The following is a 26,413-nucleotide window of genomic DNA, read 5'->3' as shown; positions in this document are numbered from 1 at the left end:
TGCACTTATAAAAGGTAAAAAGCTAGTGAAGTAGTAAGGCATGAGAATGGTTTCAGAAGCGTTCCAAAGGTTCTTGCTGAAAGTAAACAATATCTGATTAAATACAAATTTATAGTCCTATGGTCAAAGTCAGGTTGGTGGCTTTCCATTAATTTCCCTGCTCAGTTCAACAATACCCAATCCTTGAAAACTTCATGGAGAAGGATTCTGATTTACAGAGAGCCCCCCTCAAAACTGAGAAGCAATGTTAAGTGTCACACTAAAACACGTAATTCCCTGTAACAAGCATACATAGGATTGCTCATCCTTGTTGAGATAAGTAAGTCTTTCACGGATCTCCACTAAAATTGATGACTTGTATCAAAAATATTGATTAGCACAGGTACTTATTGTTCTGCTTAGCTGAATGAAATGTTCTTACCCTTTTCTAGCTCTGCAAAAATAGGTAAAAGACACCAAGTGAACCATGTTAGTGGCTCAAACCTTTGTGAAAACCAAAACTAAAGTAACCATCTTCAACACATTGCATAGGGGAAGAGGGTGAGAAAGATGAGGCAGGATCAAAATTCACATTGTAACTTCTGTTATAGAGCTGAGCTGCAAATGCAGTGCTGACTTTTTCTGAGATGGGCAGGTAGATCTGCATCTCTCATTCTCTCTTAGGCTAGAGGAATTCCATCCCATAACATAGTCCAGACAACATCTCTGTTTAAACTTTTTATCAGAATCAGTATTTCCATTCAAAATGCTGGGTTTTTTTTGTTTGTTGGTTTTTGAGGGGGGTTTTTGTTTGTTGGTTTTTGAGGGGGGTTTTTGTTTGTTGGTTTTTGAGGGGGGTTTTTGTTTGTTGGTTTTTGAGGGGGGTTTTTGTTTGTTGGTTTTTGAGGGGGGTTTTTGTTTGTTAGTTTTTGAGGGGGTTTGGGGTTTTTTGATGAGATGGTAGCTGAGAGGCAGGAGCTGTTATGTTTCTTCTGTTCAAGAAGTCTCTGAATAAAAAGGTTTTGCGAAGAATAGAATCATGTCAAGAAGGTAGCACATGATTACTATAAGATCTTCCCATAAGGCGTTCCTTCGTCTGGGAGATCCTAAAGTGGAACTAAATGAACGCCTTTTGCTGTAGTTGGGGAAGGTTCAGGAGTGGGCGAGAGCATTTTGGCTTTTTTTCTCCTTTGAATAAGCAGGAAAATGAGCAGTATCTGCCAGCCAAATGAAAACAGAAGGGGTAAAGTCTAATGTTTCCAGCTTGAAAGTAGCTCTGCACTTCTGAAACAATGGTTGGTTTGTATACCTTGTGATAAAAGGGGAAAAATGCAACTAGAGACAAATGAAATTTGAAACCTTCAGCCTACCTATCCTAAAAACATCCAAGACTAGTACAATGTTCCTTTTGAGTCTACTGCTATGCTTAAAAGCTTGTACTGTGTTTCAGGATGAGTGATTCATTACATATTATTTCTTAAGCTTGGGAAGAGTTTGAGTATGACAGGAAGAGAGAGAGGAGTGGTTTTGGTCATCTTGGTTTGGCAGATTTGGAAAGAGAGTTGTTATTGAGGCGGATCATCAAAATAAAGATGGCAGAACACTTAAGGTAGCTCTGTGATGTTTGGTGTGGTTACAAACTTTTTGAGAAGTCTTAGGAAAATTAAAAACTCAAGGGACCACTGTTGGAAGTGGTAAAGTCACTGTTTTGGTTTTTTTTGCTGCCTCCTAAAATCTCCTTGTGTTGTCTGTTTCCAGTAAGTGATTACCACTTAACTTCTGATGGTCAGCGGAAATTTCTTCTGCTTTTATTGTAATAGCTCTGTACCCATTCCAAAATGGCAGGCAATAAGTCCAAGCACTCTGAAGGTGACAGATCCTGATTTGTCTGGCTATAGTACCAGCTATGGAGCTTTATTGAATCAAGCTGTTAAGATCTCATGCTTCTAGTTCTATAGGTTTCTGGTTTGAGAGATCAGAGTCACCATTTGATTTTTAGAAATTTGTTGGGAATATCACAGATATCATGTCAATGTAATGTGTCCCCATAGTATCCTTAAACATGTTATGAAAACCCTTCACCAATGCTGCCACACACAATGATAGAATAAAATAAATCAAAGCATTGGTGAACAATGTTTTCATGTGTTTGTCTCCAAATATGCATTTCCCTTAGGAAATTGTGTATGACTGAATGGTGCTTAATTCCACAAAAATATTTATCTGGACACCAACTGGCACATTATACTCAAACTTGCTGCAGGTGACTGAAATAATGGTAAGGTATGAATGTTGAGATAGTATATTTTTTTTTTTTTATCAGTCATAAACAATACAAATGGGCAGTGGAAGTTATAGGAAAGCAGTGAGCCAGAAAATCAGTGGTATAATATGAACAGGATAAAATGCTGTCTGTTTTCTTGTATGAAGCAAATTTGCTCTGTGCCATAACAATGTAACTAAACACTTCTCTGTGATTCATTTAAAATCTTGGAAAAGATATAGTGGATAAAAAGAAAACAAGAATGATTTAGAATGAATTGCACTTAAGGAAATCTGGTTGGATATTCTACCTCGTTTTCTCTAACTATAAAGTTATGGCTTATAAAAAAAAAGGTATTATGATAATAAAATGCAATCAATTGCAATGTCTAATTATCCTCTTAGGAGTTTTGAAGAGAAAGTAATGGATGAAGAATGCTTTCCTCTCAGCATGGGAGGAGCTGGGTAGAACAGCTTCATAGCTTAAAAAAAAAAACAAACCTTCGCTACAAGTGAGGAAAGGAGCAAAGCGTTAAATAACAAGTGTGCATCTGGTTTTCTTTTTTAAATCAGGTAAAACCAAGAGTGTGATGTTTGTGTGCAGATAATTGAAGCAGTGGTTTTGAGATAAATGTCTTTAAAATTCCCTCAAAATCCCAGTAGAGATTATATTTCTGTATAATATCAGAGGGAAAAAATTGTGAAGTATTAGGGGGTCTTGTTAGAAGTTTGACATATGCAGTAAGTGGTTTATAGTTCCCAGTGGTATAAATGGAACTGTTAAAGGAGTCTCTAAGCTCATAGCCCAAGGGAAAATGTCATCAGGTTTTCAAGGTCATTGTATGCTTACCCTATAAGAAAAAAATACTTGAAATTTATCTCCTTTTGTTAAATACAACTGGCTGTATAAAGGCTTTCTCTCCTTTTTCCTCCCTCCCAACATACCAAAAAGGGAATTTCTGAGCTTGAAAATAAAACTGCACCTTAGCTTTTCCTGTGTGGTTTAAGTTGACCTGTTTCTTTTTGCTTTTTTCAGTGGCTTAGGAGCAGATACATGGCCAGTTCTCTTGTGATTCTGATTTTCATTTTGAAACAGACAAAATGGGAAGTATCTGAGAGAGTTACTTATCATAGCAGTCCATGTAGCCATGGCTGAAGGCTGCTGTTGAACGGGATATGTCTTGTCAGGCTGATGTATGAGGAAGAGTTCAGTAAGATACGACACTTCAATCTGGAAAAGAAAGGACTAAGAGGTTTACAAAATTGTAAGAAAAATTAGGGATGCAAGAATAAGGGGGCATCAAATGAAACTGAAAGGAGCTAAGTTCAATACAAAAGGAGATAAATTTTTCACACAGTGAATAATTGGCCCATGGAACTCTTTGCCAAGGATGTTCTGGATGCTGAAGCTTAAATTAACTTGATGTAGGGACTAGACAGATCAACAGGAGAGATCCATTCAAGATTGAGGGGAGGGGGGGTGGGGCAAGGGGACAGGAATGGGAAGAGAAGGTGCTGAAAATAGCTAGAAGCTATAGAAGGAGAATCTCATGCTTGCCCTGCATTACTGTTCTACTGCCACTGTTGGAGAGAACATACTGTGCTAGATTCTTATTTACTCCTTAGCTTTTGGTGTATAGACTGGCATAAACCGTAAATGGTATCAGAACATGCTAATACCCTTGGCTGGTAAATGTAATACGTTCTTGAGGAGTACACAGGAGCATACAAGACATTCCTTCTCTAGAGATAACAACTCACCGGAGGGAGGTTGGATAGACACCTGTAAACATTATGGCTAATTCTACTGGCCAATGTGAGTCTCAGACGTGAACTGAGAAATGGTAAATTCTGATGCTGTCGCTGATCAGAGGAATATATTCCATTATGTTATGTCTGGAAACATCAAAAAGCTACGATAGAAGTCTTCAGAGAAAAATCTAGTTGGTCTTTCTCTTTAATGCCTCCCTTGAAACCTAAAGACAGTATTTTTCATGAATATTCTTAAGTGTTTGTAGAAATAAACAAAACCAGTTCACCTTGAAAGACTGAAAGCTAGCAAGGCTTTTTACTCTTTTGATTGTCTTCATTCACAAAGCTCAAAATACTGTATGAAAATAGGTAGTCATTAGTTTTCCACTCTAACATATGAGCTACCTAATCCACAAAAATTTCTCACTCACTGTGTGATTTATTTTGTCATTTAGAGAAAAAAGGTCTGTTGATCTTCAACAGTTGTTCACTAGACCATGAATTATTTAAAATACTTTGATTTAATGTTGCAGATGTATTTTTCTTTTTCTCTCATGTGCATGTACACAAAAAATGTTAGTCTGCATGTCTATTCTGTAGCAAGCAGCTCTTTGGTAACATGCTGATGAAAAGATAGTAATTGGCAGGTCTTAATTAACTGGCAAGAGCTTCCCTGTTGATTTCAGTTGTAATCTCTGTTAGGCATTAGAGGAAACACTATCAGCTAGACAGGCACAGCACGTATGTCACATGATAAGGACTAGTTTACAAACCATGATCATATTTCTGCTGTTGGCTATACTGTGGTGATTCTCCTCTGAACATAAGAAGCCTGGCACAATCGATACAGAGTTTCATGTACTCAGTTTTACTCAAGGATCAGGAACCAAAGTGATTTAGCTGCATTTTGGGCTCCACGTGCTCTTCTGTTTTCCCACTCTATTACACTTATGTTCAATGACCTTCCAGTGTCCCTGTTGTGGAGCAGGAAAAACTGAGGGTCACTGGAAAAAAACAGTGCATAGGAAAACAATGAGACAAATTAATATTTTGGTGGTTTTTGGCTTTAAAGATATTTTTCTCTTAAATAACAGAAATCCTAAAGCTCATGGCTGTATGGTTCTTTCATAGTAAATACCAGTTTCTACTCTTGGGAACTTTGCTGTTCTGTCATGGGCTGTGTACATCAGGGACTTCCTTTTTTTGGATCGAATTCATGCAAGGAGGCAGAACATCTAGGTACATGAGTCTTCTCTCCTGTTAGGTTTACTTGGGGAGAAAAGGCGCACACTTTAACTTCTTGTTCTAGCACATAAGATTCCTATAATGGAGATTCTGGTTGTAATCTGGATGCTCTTTCTCATGGAAAAGAAAGGCAACCTTTCACTACAGAGCTGTTCATCATAATATATAGGGTATGATGGTGTGAGGAAATCCTCAAAAGATTCCTGGAAGAGAGCTAACAAAAAAATGCATATAGATACTGTAGGCTGAATGATCTTATTTATCCGTGTTGCTCCTGATAGGCATTAAATAATTGTTTGTCTTTCATTATAATGGAGGATCCTGGGAACTGCAGAACAATTTCACTCTCCAGTGAGATGGTAGAGTCTGTGCTAAAAAAAAAAAAAAAGCATGGGCTCTGTAGGGGAAACCCTGTTTCACTAACTTGCTGGAGTGCTGTAAGGGTGTCAACAAACAGTGCAGTTAGAGGATCCTGACAGGATAATATATTTGGGGTTTAGAAAGTCTTTGACAAACACCAGTTTATTAAATAAATCATGATGCTATTGGATTAGATTAAATGTTCTTTTATGTATTGGAAAGCTGGTTAAATGATAGGAATTAATGGATGGGACAAAATGATCATCTCTCATGATAGAGAAGAGTCAAAAGGCAGGGTAAGGAGTCCAGAAAAGGCAGCAAAATTCTGGGCACAGTCAGAGAGAGAGAAGTGGGAATGGAAGAGAAGGCAACATTTTGTGACTAAATGAAACCTTGGTGTGCCCAACTGTGGGCAGTTTTGTTTTCTGCGTCTCAAGAAAGATGTGATGGAGTTAGAAAAGGCGCAGAGAATGGGAACTGAAATGACTAAGGATGTTCACACTATCTTATAAGGAGACTAAAAAAAGCTGAGACTCTTCTGTCTGGAGAACAAAAGGCTAAAGTAGCGGACATGACTAAGGTTTACAAAATCATGACAATAAAGTGAATGAAAATCTTGTGTTCACCAAATCCCTCAGCACTAGAACTAACAGGTACTAGCTGACACTGCTGGGAGGCTGGTTTAAAACAAAGGATGTACTTGTCTATTAAGATGGCTATGAACTTCTGGAATTTGTTGCTAGGAGGCTGAGGTGACAGATGGACAGTATCAGCAAGTAGTAGAAGGAATTAGACAAGATCTTTTTGCAAAAAAAAAAAAATTAGTGATTACTTGTTAAAGGGAACTAGCAACGATGTATGCTCTAGGACTGCTAATGCAGCAGGTGCAGATGCAAGGGAAGGACAAGGCCAGTGGAAAAGGGCAAAGCTTATTTGTTGTCCTTAATAGTGTCTTATATGCCACTGTCCGGAGCAGAATACGAGGCTTGACTGAGTAATGTCTTAGTAGGGCATTCCTTGTGTTCTTATAGAAGAAACAGTGTTTTAATTTCTCATAAGAAAAGGTAGCTGTGAACCGTGAAAGCTTTCTTGCCTAGTTTACTGTGGATGAGAACATACATTTTGACATACGTTCTCCTTTACAGCAGAGCCTGGATCTGTTTCAGATTGTAACATTTCACTTCAAGTAACTTATCTCCTCACTTCACAATCCTAATGAGTGCACTCTGAATTTTTTGATTCTATAACATTCTTGAAATCCACAACAGTCCCTGGTGATTTTGCAATTATTTTACAGCAAGCTGAATACTTTCAGTCCATACATATCTCTGGAGATCAAAACTTACATTTAAAAAGTAACAGATTATGCTTTTTCATCCTAATTGGGGTTCTCAAGCCTGTGCAAACAAGACTCCCATGCCCTGCATCCAGTGCTAGCAGAAGATGCTGATAAAAACCCATAACAGCAATAAGCCAACCTAGGTTTCAAAAAAAGTCCTATTTCAAGGGAGTTAAAGATGCTAATCATTGTTTACCCTGAGCAGATGGAGCACATAAAGTGCTTTTCCTGTTTCCCAGGCACAAACAGAAGTTAAAAAATACTAAAAAACCCCAGGGTCACAGATAGAAAGCAAATAATGACAAGAGATAAAAGTTTTCCTTACAAGTTCCTGAAAACTGTATTGATATCTCTGACAGACAATGAATTGCCTGTCAGTATCTCACCATTTGAAAACTTTTTGCTTTTTGTAAACAACTCCTACTTGAGCATTTCTCATTTGCTCAGAGACCAACCATTTAAACTTCTAGCCATTCATCAGGAGGTGTGCCATGTGCCACTCTATGAATGCCCAAGTATATACTTATGTAACAAAAAAAATGCCTTGTGTAAGGTTCTCTTAACAGTTGTTTGGTTTTGTGTTGTTTTTTTTTTTTTCCCCAATACCACTCACTGCGTTATCTTATCAGACCAGCTTTATGCTTTTTTTTTGATAAGCTTCCCATTCAGGACACACAAAGGATCCTGGAAATCTATATGTATTGCTTACCTTGCTGCTTTTCCTGCCCCATTCTCTATCTATTCCTACAGGCTCACTTTAAACTTTCTCCCTTACCCCTACTCCCACTTTTTAAACCAAAGTCTTGAAAGGCAAAGTATTCCAGCTAAAGAATTGAGGGCTCTGTGTCCAGTTGTCATGTAATTCTTCTGTTCTCCGAGCACTGCTGTCCTCTGCTACAAGGTCAAGCATCTCCCAACTCCTGTGCTGGTTTGCAGTGAGAGGGAAGGGAGACAGAGTGATTATGAAGAAGGCTTCCTGGAAATAACTGCTCAATAAATTTAGCCAAGTGCTAAATTTACAGGGGAGGGAGGAGGAGGAAAGAAGTGTTGGATTTTATTGCTTCCTCTTAATAAAGACAACAGAAGGTTTGAGCTTTCTTATATTTTTTTTTTTCCTAAATAGCTTTGAATTTTGTTTGGGCCAAAACTACATTTTTAGAGTCTGCCAGCATTGCTGTAGGCTTTGCTTCTTTCAAGGGAAGGGAAGAAAGCTCCTCCACTTAAGTATGTTTTCATACATTAATCTGGGGAGGCATAGTCTGACTGGGGAATTCGGCTGAGTCTCTAGATTCAGGAGCTGTGCTTAGTATTTGTCCTCAAATTTTCTCTCACAAAAGAAAGATAGTACAGGATTTTCCAATCATTCTAAGTGTGGATTTCTTTTCGTCTACTCCCTTTGGACACTTTTTCTCCTAATATCTATTGCCCACCAATATCTTTTGTTCGAAGTCCCAGTTCTGTTGCTCTTGGATGCTTCCTTGCCTTTTCCCTGGTGTAGGGAGTGAGGAAGGAACACAAATTCATGCAGTGGGGATTTTTTTTTTTTTTTTTTTTCTTTCTCTCCCCAAAATTTCAAAGTTGTTAATGGCTGCAGTTTTAGGAATATCTATGTAAGGACTCATCTGCACACAAAAAGTTTCTGCTCTTATGAGCTGGATGGACTTCTGCTGGCAATGCAGGGCAGACAGCTCAGTGTAGCACTGTCTGCCCTGACCTTCTGGTATGCGACTTCTGCACAAGTCTCAGTAAATGAGGGTGTTTAAATACACCTATTTTATTAACATTCTGGGGGAAAAGCATCACTGGATTGTTGTGTTAATTTGAAAAATAAACATTTTCAACACTTATTTTATCCATTTCAAATCTGTTTTTTTTAAGGGACAGGAAGGCAGAATTGTCATGCTTTTTTATTTTTTCTTTCTTTTTTAACTTCCTGAATAGTCATAAACTAGATGAAAATTCATACAAAACTAGAAGTATTGTAGAAAGTTACAGTACAAAAACTCACATTAGAATAAAATCATTATCCAGTATTAAAATTTCTATATCTTGAGGAAGTCTGTCTCATGGCTAGCGGAAATAAAACATCACAAATTTCTCTCACCTTGAACGTGTCTCCACAATGGTATGATTTTTTTTCTCTCTCAATTCTAAATATGAAAAACTTGTTTGGAATGAAAAAGTTAACTAGAAAAAGCAGCAGAACAATGCATGTTTCTCTCAAACTAATGATGCCAGCAATCTGGGACTGTGCAGTGTACTGTCTCCTGTCAGGCAGAAGAACAATGCATCTTAAGGAAAACTCAGAAATATTTTAGTGTCACGATTTTCAGATTATCAATACTGGGCATCTAAGCTAAAACAAATACCTGTGTGCGTCTGCAGAATTATATATTCTGAATGTTACTAAAATGAGTGTAAGCTCTTAGTTACTCATTTACATATTTCGCTTAGTGTTTCATTTTTGCAGAATATTTGTTTGTTTTACCTGTTTTTCTAAGGGCAGTGTATGCTTTCTGTTTTTTAGAGGATATAAATAGCAAAATAACCTGTGGGTTTTGATAAGTTGGTTTTACTTTGCTAGAATTTGGAAACATATTTATAAAAGTCTAAGCAGACATTAGGAATTCTTGGAAAGAAAACAAACAATTCATAGCTTTCCACAGAGTACTTGTCAGGCAATATGAGAAGTAAAAACAGAAGAATAGGGTGTGTAAATTGATCTTAATTTCAAATAAACTTATAAGCGATATAGTTTAATGTAAAAAATACATACAAAGTGTTTCTAGACAAATACCAATAAATTAGATATTTATTAGGAGAGACATTTGAAAGCAGGAATGGATGCATTTAATGAAGATATAAAATAAAAATCTGAATTGAGGAGAAAATAGCAAAATTTTAGGGAGATCCTGGGAAATGAGTAAAAGAGGAGAGGGTACTAAGGAGATGGTATAACTGTTAACAGAAAAATTAAATGGAAATCATTTTTGTTTATTCAATTCCACAAAAAAGAAAAAAAATAGAATTTACCAGACATTAAAACTAATAATGTACTTTTTTAAAAGATAGATTATTGTAATGAAAGGGCCCAAATGAGAGGCAAATGAGAGGCCGTGGCTTTTCCCAGGCACTGATATTACTGAGCTGGTATATGCAGCATTTGGTGTTCCAAGTATAAGAGACAGTGGCTTAAAATGAGATGGAATAGGACAGATTCACACTGAGCAGAAGAAAAACAGATTTTATGGACTTGCCAGTAATGAACTGCATTGACGATGTTTGGGATGAGTGCAATGAATTGTCACTGACTCTACATTGTGATGGATATGACTATTATCCTAGCCAGTTAGGAGTTAAAGCTTGCTGATGCCTTGTAAAGCTAGAGAGTTTAAGAGCCGTGAAAACAGACAGTAACGCTCAGGATTGTGTGGGACTCTGAAAAATGATGACAGACGATATTAAATGATCATTTAAGACGCTGAAGAGATCATTAAAAAGCAATAGAGATGCTAAATAGAACTTGGATTTCTGCCTCTCCCCTCTCTCCCATACTCTGAAATTACAAGAGGCTTTTAAGGTCAGAAATAACGATGAATAGACATTTTTATAGATACTTTTACAACAATGTTTAAAGAAATATATCTTCCCTATCCTAGTAATATGAACTACTTCACAGCTACCCACACCTCAGAACTGTGATTAACCCTGCACCACCACGAACATCTTCCTTGTTCCAACTGCCCACGCTTACTGCAGAAGGTAGGGTGGTGGGGTTTTTTTTAAAAAAAAAGAAAAAGTAGAAAAAGCATAAAGAAGGATAGTGGCATAAACTGTCATAACCTGTTGAAAAGATTGACTCTGAACTGAAAATACAGACAGCTCTTCTGCCATCTGTTATACCTGGAGATATCTGGCATATAGCTACAGCAGCGTCAGGTGGCAAAACTACAGGAGACATTCTAAGGTCATAGATATGATAAAAACAGAAAGAAAGGATGCTGTGTAGGTGTTAGATGCCAAAAATGGTTTCCTGATAAATACCAGTTTGATGGGGGAGAAATAAAGGCACTCCCATAATGCTAAAAGGAAATACAAATACTTCTGAATAACCACAGAGGGGTGAAGAAGGAAAAGTGAACTTAAGCCTCTGGTGTGGTCTAGGGACAGCTGCCAGCTGCATCTGTGTTCATAAGTGAGGAGACTGAGTCCTGCAATACATACTGATAGTTCTAAACACCTTCCAGGGGGTGTTTGTAGGAATTTTAAGGTCTACAAATCTCTGGGGGCTTGGGCTTGGCATCTACTCAAAATGACACAGCTATAGTCCTGGAAGAGATATGTCATTGTACCAATTAATTTAGCCACAAAACTTCCTGTTTAATCTTTTGTCATTGAGTGGGCATCCTTAAAAATATAGCTATTCCATTTGTTTTGATCTGTTGTTACTCTGAGCAAATTTTGTGTTTGCTTAGAAAGTGCTCTATCAAACACTTGGCTTCCTTATGTGCTTGGTTTTGCAATATTGTTTGTACAAACCTGTAAGGTCAGGTCCCTGCTTTTTAGCAAAGGATGACCTCATCACTATATGCCTGATATTTTAAGGAACTGAACTACATACAAGACAATCTATCAAAAGGAAAAATTAGCTTAATTTTTACAGTTAGTTCACCTAATGTTAAAATCAACTATTTAAATTCACTTGTAGTAACAGAGGAAGATGAATTCTGGACACAAAGTTGGGGAAAAAGTATTGTAAAGCAGACCTAGAAAAGACAGAAGATGGCAAGAGGGAGAGATTCATTGAATTGAGTGTTTTTCTGACTAATAATTGCATTTGAAAAGACAAAGAACATGCGCTCCTTATGGTCTCTATGATTGGAGAGGATGCAAAAGTATTTGGAATTTGACTTGATGAGTTTAGTTTCTAAATGCAAATCAGTAGTGGTAGAAGCTGTCAAATTAGAATAAGGTCAGCTGGGCTCCCCTAATTCACACCAGCTGTGAACCACATTCAAATTAGTTTCTATCAGTTGTGAACCTGGATCAAAGCTCATTTTACTGACAGAAGTCTTTGACTATGGAAAGGACCCACAAATCAGTGATAGAAAGGTAGTAAGAAAACTCATTTTGCAAAGACTCATTTTGTTCATTTTGATCTAACTATGGCATAATTCAAGGAACCTGGGTTTATTCCTGCTATTGTGTATGTTAGGAAAATACCCAAGAAGAGTTAATGCATGATTCTGCAAAGTTCATTCCAGTTTCCCTGGGCTGGTAGTTAACTTTTGCATCACCAGAAAATGTAAAAGCAATATATACCATTACACTAAAGACAAATAGTACTTGGAGGCTGGATTTCTGACAGGAAGGAAATCCATGGACAGTGGTATGAAGGACTTGATTATCTTTAGAACAGCTTTTGACTCACTCTTTACATGTTATGTTTTGGAAGGCAATTGCTGTCTAACTAGGATTTTATGAAAATACCTCCTTACGAGGTATCTAGAAAACTAAAGCTGTAGCGCTCCATGTTTATCAACAGTACTGCCTTAATATCCTTTCGTTGTTTTAAAAGATAAATCAGAGAAAATTCTAGTTGTCCACTATCCTCCCTATCATGTATAATGTTTACGGAGTTCAGTGCAGAAGCAATAGATGATCAGTACAGGAAATTCCTAAATTGCTCATGGATAAAGCTGGACAAATATTATTTTGGTAATCAAGTGGTCTTCCTAGGTTTGCTACAATTTTTTTCATCATACCATAGATAATTTCAAAATATTTTTTTCTGGAACTGATCTTTTTCTTAAATCTATCAATTTGCTGTTTGTATGTTGTACTTTGTAGGTTTAGAAACTCTGGAAAATACACAGTTCTGTTCTAATCTTGAGCACTTCATTAGTTAAGTAAGTTGCTAAATTAATGGTAAAGTATTTTAAGTTTATTTGTGTAAAATACACGTTACCCGATTATTGTTCTACTTGAAAATAGTTGACTACTTCATATGAATACTGGCATGAATACAGAAATATACGTTCAGATACCCTTACTGGCAATAAAAACTGGTGGGGTTGTTTCTTGTGGAGGAAGATTATCTGTAAGACCTAAAAACTGATTTTGCGTGTCGGCAAAATATTTGTAGCTCAAGAAAGAGACAGGTGAGAATTCCTGACATTTCTGGTTGTTCATATTCTGATTTGTTTAGATCACATTTGTGCTCCCTTTTGTTATGTGCAATAAAACGTATTTTTTTATAGATCTAAAAATAACGTGGTATTATCTGAACTAGCTTTTATCCTTCTTAGGCACTGATTTCACTTAGAGAAGCATGTATTTTTCCTTCTAAATTCTCCTGACCACAGTGGTCAAATCCAGAGTTTGTCTAATGTTTTGGATGGACTTGCTAATACTGAAGTCGCAGTGATTTGTAATCCAGCAATGACCTTATCAGATTTCTGCAGACATTTTCAGCTGTGGCTTAATAGTCATAACCATGTACTAGCAACAGCGGGGCATGTGTTAATTTTACATTCATTTGACACTGTTGAAGACGGTTTATTATGTAACTAAGGATAAATATGTCACACTGAAATAAATATCTTAGTATTGACATCAGTGAGTCAGCTGGAACTCTACCCTCAATGCTCTGCTAATATTCTGTACAAGGAAGTTTGTTCAGGTATGTGTTCATCTTATCTCAGGCATCATCTAAGTGTTATGTGAGCAAGAAATTACCTACTCTCTCCTTGGGCTCCAAAAAGCTGCTATCTCTTGTTCTCATTGATTAGGACTAGGAGAAAGTCTTGCCATTACTGCCCTGAATGGAAACAGTAAGAGAAGGAAATACAAGCAGTTGATTCAGCTTGCAGACTGAAAGGATATAGACAAGATTCATGTAAAAGTCTGAACTGCAATAATCAAAAAGGAACCTCTGAACTTTTCACTCATAGCTGCTAAATGTGTTTGTATACTTGGAGATTAAAGACAGCTGCCCCAAATGTAAGAGAGTGTATCCAGTTCTTTTGCTTCGTCACTTTCTTCTACACTCAACTTACTTTTTTACCTCATACAGAAAAAGAAAATCTCTGAAGTGTTTTTCATAAAAGATGGCCAGTCAAAACAGATCACAATTGTAGTGCAAATAGTGTTTGTTTAATTTGATTTCCATGTACCCTTCATTGTCTACTTTCTTTTACATTCTCATTTCCATCTGGAAGGCTGGGAAGGCAGCTGGCTTCCCAGCAGACACCAACTCCACAATTAGATAGCTGGCGGGCAGCTATTGCTTTCCTGTTTGTGGAGACTGTCTGCCTTGCTGGACCTCATGGCACACTTGCCCTTTCTAATCCCTTTGCACTGGGAACCTGGCTGCACCTATTGGCCCTCGGTCAGGAATATAAAGGGTTCAATTGGCTCTGTAGCAGCAATGACATTGTATACGACCAGGCATTAGAAAACATATGGGCTACAATGATTTGAAGCCAGTTTGCTGGGTTATCTGTACTCTTCATTTACCTCAGAAGGAAATATTTTGGGTATTTCTTTGCGATATACTCAGACTGTCTCATCAGAATGGCACAATAATACTTTTCTTGTCCTGTTGACTGTAAATCAGAAACAGACTCCTGAAGCTGTTCCTTACATACTTTTCTGGAGGGATGTTTCATGCTGCCTGTAACCTCTGAACATCACTAATCTTTGAGGCTATTTTTAATCCTCTTCAGTTCTTCTTATCTTCTCTACTGCTTTAGGTTCCTTTAATTCAGAAATACTATGAACTTCAGTTATTGCCAAAGATTTTTCTGATGTTCAAAGCCCCTTCAAAGCTTTACTGCATTTTCCTTGCTTCTCTGAGAACCAGTAGAGCATGATCCACAGCTGCTTGCTTGTTCTGATGTTGGCTTGCCTACAGATTAGGGAAATAAAAAGTTACTGTTCAAAATTGGGGGAGCTAGATGATTTGAAAGCTATATATGGGAAAACAGAAGACAAGCAATAAGCTTATATAACATACACCTGGAGTGCGTATATATTATGTAATACAAGATCTCTCAATGCAAACCATTTCACAGAAATTACTTGAATTGAGGTTATTTTAGAACTGATAATTGTGGTTCTTGTTGCAATTCCTAGTTCAGCAGTTTTCTTTTTCTTTTGTAGTAGCCTGTGTCACTTCCTTTTCTCCTTCCCCTTCCCTGTGGTATTGCAGAGCTGTCCAGCGCCCTGTCAAAGATGCCAGATTCACATTTTGGGACCTCTCTTATAAGGACCTCTCTTCTCTCCTTCAGCAGCATCCATCCCTGTGAAATACTGCACATAACTTGGCATCTCCAAGCTACCATCAGCTGTGCTACCTTTGTTATTAAACAAACTGTTATTTTACCAGTGCTAATGAGCTCCAAGAGGATGTGCCAGTACATTCAGAGGCAGATCATAGAGCTCTATGCTCCATCACATAATGAGCATTTCCTTAGCCCTAATGATAAATCATGATGGAATCAGCTAGGTATTGTTATTAAAAGTTAACTTTTTTCTTCTTACTGTATTTTTGATTGTGAACTTCTTTTGGGTTTTTTTTGCAGAATGCCTAAGATAAAAGATTAAGAAGGCAAAAATCAGTAACAATTAGGAGCCTTGTGTTTGTCTCCTAGAAAATCCAAACCCAAGTTTAGATTTTATTTTTCCGTCTTCATTTGCTGTATTCATACAACAGTTTCAAAGAAAACATAACATTTTGTATGCATCAGTTACTGACACCAATTATTTTTATCTTTTGCTTTCTCTGGGAAACAAACAAGCCTTGTTATCTTCATTGTCCAGAAAGGAACTTCGGGCAGGGAGAAGCACTGCTTTTGAAAATTCAGTAGGCACCAATATGCACCTTAAAGCTATCCTATAACCAGGCAGCATCTGAAGCAGGGATGGACAACAGATTCTGTCTCTGTCCTTCAGTGTCATGCCTTTAATCTCTTACCATCCTTCTAGCTTCCTTACTTTTCCATAACAGAAACACCTTCTGTTTGTTTTGCAGTGAAGGAGGAGCAGAAAAAGGGGAGTTAGCAGGCTGATTCTAGAATCAAATTCTAATTAATTTGAACACTGTTACAGATTGTTATGCCACCAAGCCCACCTTCTCCTTAGGCAACATAGGTACATATGTTTCCTTTTCTTCATATTATAACAGAGGTCCTCCTGTGAAGTGTTTAGTTTTCAGAGCATCTGATCTGTTTTCTCAGTTTTTGGTTCTGCAGAGCTAATAGACAGGTTAAATCTAAAGAAAATAAATATTATTTCATTAAGTCATGGTGAACAAAGCCAGAAGCAGTTTCTATGGTTATTTCATCTCTTCTGGAAAGTGTCATGGAACCTAACACATCAAGAAAAACTTACTCAAATTGTCATATACCTGACAATTTTTGCCAACTTCTTTTCCTACACTTCATGGAGCAGAGGTCACCAGCCATATTCCAATATGTTCTAAATATGTTGTCCAGAAGCTGATTTTCCTCCCCTTCACACTTGAGGAACACCTCAAGGTGGTTTGCCACATCCTTCAGGCAGATAGCTGTGTGTATTCTTACAAGTGGCATCCACCTGGTGTTAGAATCTTGTTTAACTTTCTGGCTGCTGCTACCATCCTCCAGCTTTCGATACTGCATCTGCCTAGCAAAAAGAGCACTCCAGGTGTTACTTGGCTTCAGATTTTGTTACAAGATTTTTCTCATCATCCTGTTGCTAATTTGAATGTCTTGGCCAGATTCCAATGCAAGTAATTACATTCTGTCTGTCTAATTTTCCCTTCCATTTCCATTGCAGATGTTGCTTGTCACTACTTGCAAGAGTGCTGAGTGGCACTGCTGTTGAATTTCCAATGCATATTTGGGTACTGGAGAAGAAAACTGTGCATGGAGTCAAAAAGGAGTTTACCTTCCTCCCTTTGAGATTAAATACCACATTAATAAATCATTTTGGAGGGGAAAAAACCCCAAACATTTGGGTCTGGCAACTTTGGTGCCAAAAGTGGCATACATTTGTTAGCAATGTGTTCTTTATATCCATTGCTCAAGCTGGATGTAAAGTTCTTACATTTGAACATCCATGATCCAGAGGTCCAGGATTTCAGATTCTCGTCTAGTTTAAATTGATAAATGCCATTTAATTGGCTTTAGTTCAATGTGTTTATATCAGATAAGGTCCCAAACTTTCAGAGACTCCACCTTCTGTTTTCATGATCTCTAACTTCTGCCCTTGACAACCCTGATCTCTAGGAATTAACTTTTATTTCACCAGCTGCATAGTAGAAATGGATTAACATTTGTGTTGTCTTTGTTCCAGAAAACAGTGAGGTTCTCTCATATTGCCTACACACACATATATTTTTTTTTTTCTGGTATGTAAAATAATTCAGGAAATATCACCTCAAATGTGAACTGGAAAATCAGTAGGCACAGAATTTTACTTTAAGCCTTTATGAATCAATTAGTTACCTTACTTACTCATGACTTGCTATCATTTATTATGATAGGATTTATTATGGTTGTTATTTATTATGACCTCTCTAGATTGGTTGGATTTAAACAAATAAGATTTGTCCTCTAGATTAGTTTAATCTACAAATTCCAGAAGTGGTTGAATCAGAATAAACAGATATCACTAAATTGTAGTACTGCTTCATGTCATTTAATTAACTGTGCTTCTCTGGAAGCTTCAGAACTGAGAATTTACTGTAAGTTGAAAAAATTTAACCTCTTGTATTCAACATGGTTTTATTTCTATGGTTTCACAGAATCATAGAATGGTTTAGATTGGAAGGGACCTTAAAGATCATCCAGTTCCAACCCCCCTGCCACAGGCACAGCCTCATCCAATCTGGCCTTAAACACTACCAGGGAGGGGGCATCCACAACTTCTCTGGGTAACCTATTCCAATATCTCACTACCCTCACAGTCAAGAATTTCAGCTCAGCTGTTAACAGCAGTCTAGCTATGGCAGAAGGGAGTTCAGCACAGAATAAATTATCCTGCCCCAAATCTGTGCCATATTGTACAGAACAGGGCCCCACAAAAGGCACTTTGCAATGAGTCTCTTTGATTGTGCCCATCCTGAGAAAGGTACTGCATTGCAGGTGAACTTTGTTATGCAACCTGACTTGCAGGAGGACAAGGAGTCTTGACCTAAGAGACTCACTTTCCCACAGATACTTTTCTTAAACTCCTGGATTAACTCCAGGAGTTAATCTCCATCTGCTAAACAAAGCCAGGGGTACTTCACATCTTTATGTATTATGTTTAATTTAATAACTATTTTGGAACACTTTAGGTTACCTTTCTAACCTCCCCCATTGCATTAAAAAAGTGCAGTGTGAATACTGTAAAACATTATTCATTAATATTAGTTTGATTTTTTGAAGTGATGCCACTTGACTGTTTTATTACCCCTTTCATGTTTTCTTTTCACAAGTATTCAAACCAATAAGGAATGTTACCCCTAACACCCCCCAAAAAATTTTCATAGAAAGTAAACTCTTGTGTCTGTATTTTCACTAAGAATATGATTCCACCTGTTACATTAAGTGAAATTGCAAGGTTGCACAAGTTAATCTCAGTGAGATTATAGAAACTCAGGTTATAGATGTTTTATACATGCCACAAGACCAAGAAACAATTATAGAACCTTTACATAAAATATATTTGAGAAGCTAGGAGTTTCCTCATAGGCCACTGGAAGTGGCAAAGGTGCAATTCAGATTAAACAATTCTGAGGTACTTAACCTACTATACTAACTGACTATGCCCATTTGACAAACTGAGGCGTAGAATGGCTTAAAAAAAATTCTTTGCATTGTAGACCAATGCCACTAGATTAGCTGGCACAGAAGTCTTTGTCTGACCCAGAACCGACAATATACATAGGAATTTTCCCATTCTCTTCCGTGATCACAGACATGAGACCTTAAAAATGGCACTGAACCAATAGTTATGATGAATAACTTGTTCAGATAGCCTTTGAAAGGAACTTGATATAACCATCACAATTAATGGAAATGTTACAGAATCCTGTGAAAAAAATATTTTAAACTATGTAAAAGTTGATTGAGAATTTTTTTTTTGTTGTAACTATCTATGTCTTAAAAATTTAAAATGGCAGGAAATTTTCTAAGAAATCTTTTTATTTTTCCATACACACAGTTTCTTTCCTTCTTTAAAAGATGTTCTTTACTAATACAATGCCAATGTCTAGTTCTAACTACAGAGGGGAAAATGCCCAGTACATGAACTGTGATGGTCTTTTGCTGTACCTTCTGCCAGAGCCAATATCTCAGAAGGAAATACAGACTCACTGGCTTTAAAGGCTTACAGAATCAGTCTTGTAGTTCTTGCTCATGTAAGTACTCAGTAAGATGCTTGTTGTGATATAATTGTTCTGCTTCCCAAGGCATTAGCTGTTCTGCTGCAATGATATTGCATTACATTGTGTCGTGGAATATTTCTAAATAATAAAGGCAATATAATTTTGATAGTCTTTTCTTGGATATCAGCCTACTCTATGGGGTATTCATGAAAGTGCAAGAGTGGAGCCTGAGCTCCCCTCCTTCACTGATTTAAACTAGATTGTATATATCTGCAACTCAGTGAAGAACTTGCATAAATTTAAATCCATGTGCCTTATTATTTTTCTCCTGCATCTAGAAGCCCTTTAATTAAAGAAGTAGCACCAATGCTTTAGTTTCAGATACGTTGGTTAAAACTTTAGAAATGACGTGATAGTCTTTCCTACTTTGTAAAGAGAAAGGAAAGAAGTGTAGAGAGAGAGGGGGAGACGAGAAGAAAACATTCTCTCCCATATGTCAAAAATGAAACATCAGATCTTTCAACAAGTATTGCTTTGTACTTTTGCTCCTAAACATCCATTTACATAAAGCGTAGCTCATGTTATTGAAAACAGTTGTTTTGAGCATGATGATATGTGAATGGATGTTTTCCTGCATTTGTTGGGTTAGGAGCTCTCACACCTTTCTCTGCCATTTGCATTGGAACTGGAACGGTATCCATAAAGCCTTTTTGTTCTCTGTAGCCTAAAAAAAAAATAATGGTTTGTGTGTTTGTTACAATCTAACTTTTGTTAAATAGGTTTACCACTCACCAAGTAAGCACGGTACTTCTGCATTAAATATTTTCCTCTATGTAAAACAGAACATAGCTGAATTCTGCTACAAAAATTCTGCCTTGGAATAGCATCACCATTCTGACTCAGCCCTACAAAACCACAGGAAAGTCAGAAGTAGGACTAAAATTAGCATCAGATTCTTCAATCTTTAACTCATGCCAGAATGGAAAGTAAATGCTCTGAAGTCAGTCTGATGACTTTCAGCCAAGGCAGATCAGAGGGCTAACAAAGATTTTTCATATTTAGGCCCTATTCCAGCAAAGCACTTAGGCGTATGCTGAAGTCCTGTAGCAATGTAACGTCCAACACTGTTTTGATTGTCTGTAGACAACTAGCTATAGTTTCACTTTCTGTCTTAAATCTTTTCTCACTCAAGGCTGATCACATCAAGCTGATTTATTTATTAAGTGATTAACTCTGGTAGGTTTCTAACTTGAACAAGAGCCATAGCAATATACCCTCTCTTCCTCAAAACTTACAACATACAGTTTGGGTATTGTGCAAATGATGCGAGGCTTATCGAATCTGTGGTGTTTTCGAATCACAGGTCTCCCTCATGGACTGTCTTCCGTATACTGCCTATAATGAATGCACTGTGGCATTCCACCAGAGAGCTGCGGTGGAACTGAGTTTTAACAGACCAATATTTGCATAACAGATTTGCAAAGTATATCTTGTAGGGACTAGCAGAATAGATGAATTTCATATTTGTTGTCACTGCTCACCTTAAGGTACCTTCTTTAAGTGGCAATTAAAGCTAACGTATTTTCTAATAATGCTCAAGGAAGATTAGAGTGTAAATAGAAAAATGAAGGGGAAAAAACCCCCATGCAAACCAAAAACCCAACCAAAACGCCTTTTTCTAAATGTTTTTTTTCTAATTAATCATTATATCCTAGTGAAATTTTTAACTGTAAAATTTCCTTCTGTCATAGCGTATTTGGACTTTCATTTGCTATTTTAACAATTTAATCTTTAAAAATCATGCGTTTGCTGTTTTATTCTGGGGCAAAGATCACTGTGTTTTCCTATGCGATGGAACAGGCAGTTTCCTTTCTTGGCAGAGTTGCTGTGAAACTTCATCCATTACTGTTTGTAGATAACTGAAGTTTTAAAGCAGAAGCTGGTAGGGAACAGCAAGGAACTGTCATTTTTTTAACACCGTAGGAAATAAATCCTGGAAATGCTATTCTCTGTTTATCTTGCTGTGGACAAATTTGTTGGGTTTTGCCTCCTGAATACTACTTGAGCTAGTAAAACAAGCATATTAATTAAGGCTGCAGTAAATGACAACAGTTATGAGTAATTATCTTGAAATCTTTTTCATATGCTATAGCTTTCAGTAAGATATCATATAACATTTCTTCAAAACAAATAGCCTCAGTAATTATTTGTCCTTATTTTGCCAGATTTGTTGAATGGTTCAGCAGCCTGATTCTGGCAGAACAAAGGAAATGCAATAGCAATGTAATCATATATCAGTTCTACAGGTTTGGCCATGCTTCTGCATTTGAGGAAATTTAATGCCTGTTAAAAGCATCCATCCTGATGCACATGCAAACAGCTGTGGCTCTTATATGATTCTGAACGGTCCTATTTGCCATGGTACTGTGAAAATATGCTGAAAAAAACACCCAGACAGAAAGTTCTGCTCTTCAGTCCTCTGCTTGTGTTCCATCGATTTTCAAACTGGTTGGCTATTATAGACCCATGGGTGTGACAACTAGACTCTGCTTTAATGGTATTTATAGTCAGTAAATTATTTTTTACAGAAAGCTATGGAAGATGAAGATAAAGCTATGCAATATTCTGTCTCTGCTACAAAGGATTTCCTTCCTTGTACACAGGACAAACAGTACAGTATTCAACATGCACATCTGATTAACTGCATTGACTGATCCAAGCAGGCAGCCCTATTCACATATTAATCATGCATGTAAGACTTTTCAGAACTCAGTCAGAGCTTATGTGAACACATTTATTGACCTATGATGGAGAAAAAGTTAAGAATTCTTGTTTGATTAGTAAAGGAAAATGATTTTTTCTGGCTTTTGAAAATCAAACTGAATAGTATACAGTAAAAATAACTTTACAAACCACTAACTTAAAATGGTGAAAACTTAAAAGTTTTTGTAGAAACACACTAATTTGGAGGTGTTTATATGACAGGAGGCTTTAGGATAGGCTGTCAGTTTTTAAAAATCTGCTGTTCTTCCTACATGTCCCAGACTTTCCCCATCTTCCAGAGCCAAATGTCCTTCAGAGTTCTTTCTCTTTCTTTTTCCTTTCACTTAAGCAAGCTCCTGATAGAATACAATGTCTCCAGGATTTTGGGGTGAGAGCAAAGTCGTCTTTTTATTTTAGCATACCATTTACCAGTTCAGACTAACTCTGCCTTCTTATTTAGAAAAAAAAATGGGCTCTTGTTCAGCTTATCACAACAATAAAATGTATCTGTTTTATATATTCTTACTCTTAGGGATGTCAGAACAGAAATTCTGAGGGGAAATTTTTTTTCTTCTTTTAAATACAATATCGTTAAGATGGTTCTCTCTAGTTAATATCAGGGAATAACAGTTTGTTTGGGTATTACAACATTAACTGGATGTTATTGTTAACAGTTAAATTCCTCAAGGCTCTGAGCAAACATTAACAAGTTAATGTGAGGAGGCTGACAGTCACCAAGGTATTCGCTTCCGCCAACCAGCTTTGGACTGAAAACTCCAGTGTAATATCTTAAAAAAAAGAAGCCCTTCTTGGTGCCACATTCCTGCTGAAGCCCACACGTTAACTGATCCTTCTCTGACATCTGGGAGAGCACAGCCAGCCCTTTTGGTGGGGCTTTAACTAGCCACTCAGTTCATCACCTCGCTCTTCATCTCATTACTCCAGGCCAAGAACCCAGAGAGAAGAAACAGTAAAGAGAATCCTTTGAGCTTGTCTGTGGGGGAACAGGGAATTCCAGGAGACGCCTTGTTTATAGTCACAAACAAGGACTTCAGTCCGTTTAGCAGCTTTGATCTATTAGCTACCAAACAAAGCAAGAAAAGAGGTTAAAAATATCAAACTTCCCACCTCCTCCTTTCTTCCCTCCTAGGCACCACACACCACTTTATAAACAAGGGGAACTTTTGTAAAGTATCCTAAGCTTCATCTTAACCCAATAGTTACTTCTGAGCCTCTCAGGGGAAAAAAAAGATCTCTTTTTCTTGCCTCAGAACAGCTAAGGAAGCCCTCTCCAGTCCCACTTTCATCCCACATTCTAACAAATTCAACAAGGCGGGAATAACTTGTGCCTCTGAATCTAGCTCTTCTGCCCTTGCTAATTGTGGATCAAGCTTTCCCCTTCAAACAGGATCTTTTCTTCCCAAGTGTATGCTCCAAGGAGGTAAGAAATTTCTTTTGTTCCGGTCTTATCCCTGTTCGTCCTAGTATTTAGCTGTGAAAGTGCCAGGGGGATGGGACTCTGTGAAATACTGGGATCATTTCATGTCTAGAAAAGGGCTGCTTTTCTTTCCAGGCTGCTCTAGTTGCTCCAGTTGGAACCAGAAGGTTGAGTATGGAGCTTTGCTTTGCATTTTGCAAAATGTTCTGGGCTTCCTTTTACTGAAACTCAGTTACTGCAGCTGCTTAATTAACTGTTTCCAAAAATCTGAGAAACTATAAATCTTTATCGCAGCAGGAACTGCACTGAGATTAATATTCTCAGTGATGAAAGGCAAACAAGATAGTGTGTCACAGCAGGATGCCTTTTTCTATAGGGACAGATATTCCACCTTGTTATTAATAGTAATGTTTTGTTGCAACTAGTATAAACAGATTTGTTTTAAAAAGGGAAATGGTGTTTTTGTTAATTTTTCAAGTAAATCTTAAATATTACTTAAAATAGAACATTTTTAGAGATCAAAGTGACAGTGTCCCTCAGCTAAGGAAATTGCCATGTGAGAACATGACCCAGTCAACAGTATCTGGATTTGACTCAGTTTACAAAAGTAGTTCTTTAATGTCAAATTTTAAAATAAGCTGCAGTAGTATTTTTTTTTTTTAATTAAAAATTTACTGACACTTCCTCCTCAGCCATGTAAGTATTTGGACTGATAGCATAAAGTAAGATGTCTTGAGGAAGACCTTAGTGATTATTTTAAAGTCCATATAAAGTACCCCAATAAGCTGATATTGTGAATCTTTCTAACAGTGTCTGGAAACTTGCACTTGTTTGTAGGTAAAGCAGCAAGTTTTTGGTTTGTTTTTTTTCTTAAATTATTTAATTCATAGGACACTCTATTAAATCGGTTCCCAAAAACATATTCTCTGGGACAATTCTACTGTTTAAAATAATGAAATAGTATAGAAATATCATTGTAGGCTGTCACATTTTTGTGTTAAAAATAAGCCTCTGTATTCCAGCTAAAATTTCTGCATTATTTTAGACTTTCATGTTTTTTAACTGTCCACAGTCCAATTTTAATCTGCTTCGCTATTTTAAAAAAATTATCACTAAAGCTCAAACCATGGTTACTGTTTTTCCACCTGGAACTGGTTGTCATTATTCAAATAACGAAAATGCATAGCTGTGAGAATGCCACTGTAACAAAACTGTTTCCTTGACTGTATAGCTCCCATTATTGTGAGCCAGTTTGTGCTGTGCTTTCAGATAGAAATCGATATCCTTACTTAGTTTCTTTCTCTTAATTCCTTTAAGAGATGGAAAAGTAAGTGCCTTATGACCAGAATCTGGCTCCACTGAGTTGAGTTCTTCTTCATGGCTCATATTACAAAAAGGCATAAAGGACTATACTGAAGTCAGCTAGCTGCTTTCACACATTGTCTTATGAATTGTTTGTTTCAAACACCTGTGCTGTTCCAAGCTGGCTTGTTGTCAGAAGGCAGAGACCATGTCTATAACTGCTAAATGTATATGTTAATATGAAAAGGAAGTTTAGGAAGAAATACTGATATTCCATATAATTTCAGAAGTCAAGCCAGACTTCTCTATGATATCTTATTTTGCAGAATGATTCTTTTATTATTCCTTTTGAATAGACTTTTTTAATACACTGGGAGGAAATAACAAACAACAAAGGAAAAAAATGCTGGTAACAGCATAACATAACAATGGTCCTAAGCCTAAAGTCAAGTCAGTCTTGGAAAGCCTGACTGCATCTTTTTGAAGTGGAAGGGACTGAGGTAAATCTGACACTGATTTTTATCAATAAACAGCTGGCATTAGTGTTCTGCTCTTCAGGACAAGGCCAGGACTTGAGACATTTTCCTTCAGTTTGCCCACTGGGTGATTTGTACCAATACTTAACTGTACCTTGTGATGCTTCAGGCAGTACTTGTGGAAATATGACAGAAATTTCTGATCTGTGGATTCACAAGGAAAAAGTATTTTCCTGGTAGGTAAAAATTGAAGCCTACTAAAGCTGATGCAATAGACCATATGCCCCATGGTAGGTGTGCTAAAAAGCATAAGTGCCTACTACAAAAAAGTTATTAATGATACAGCACTCTAAGTCTGCTTGGCACAATGTACTAGGGGGACTGTGCCAATGAAATGCAGAATCTCTGCTGCTTAGGTGTATGGAGAAATATAACAAATAAGTCTCTAGTCCCTCAGCATATGTGAAAACATGCTGTTTGGCTTGAGGTCCTCCCAGTTCACGTGGCTGTCCAACAATATCTGAGAAAATTTTCAAGAGTATTAAGAAATTTTCAGGCAAAGTAAGAAAAAAAATGCAATGTATTCTCTTTTATGGTGGCAATTATTTCTCTTAAGTTTACTTTTTCCAGATTTTTATATCTCAGCATCATATTTTCATAAACCTGATCCTCGATGTCTCTTGCAAATGATAAGAAGGGTGCATGCATCCCACTGTTAACCACAGATCTGAATGCTTTCCATTCTTGCTATTACAAAAAGACACACAGTGGCTCTTTCCATCTTCCTAATTTCAGGCAGCACTGGAAATTACAGAAATTCCCCTTTGCACCTTTAGTACATGCATAAAGACTGACTACTTTGAAGTGTGTTATACTCAGAGACTTCTCCATGAAGCAGATGAAAAAGCTCTTCATTTCATGGTGGAGGAAACTGAGGCATCTGGCATAAGAAGCTGTCCACCTTGCTACCTGTGTAGTAGGCCTAAAACTGGAGCATATGCATAGGTAGCCCTACTCAAGCCACCAGAGCTTACCATCTTTAAAAGTTATGGCAGGGTGGTTTCCTGTGTGTATAAGTACTTAAGTAAAACATATACTTCTACCTCTTCATGCCAGCAAGGTATCTTCCATTTTTTGACTTG

This window comes from Nyctibius grandis, chromosome 22 (genome assembly GCF_013368605.1).
Source record: "Nyctibius grandis isolate bNycGra1 chromosome 22, bNycGra1.pri, whole genome shotgun sequence".
Classification (NCBI taxonomy): Eukaryota; Metazoa; Chordata; class Aves; order Nyctibiiformes; family Nyctibiidae; genus Nyctibius; species Nyctibius grandis.
This window is presented reverse-complemented; position numbering follows the sequence as displayed.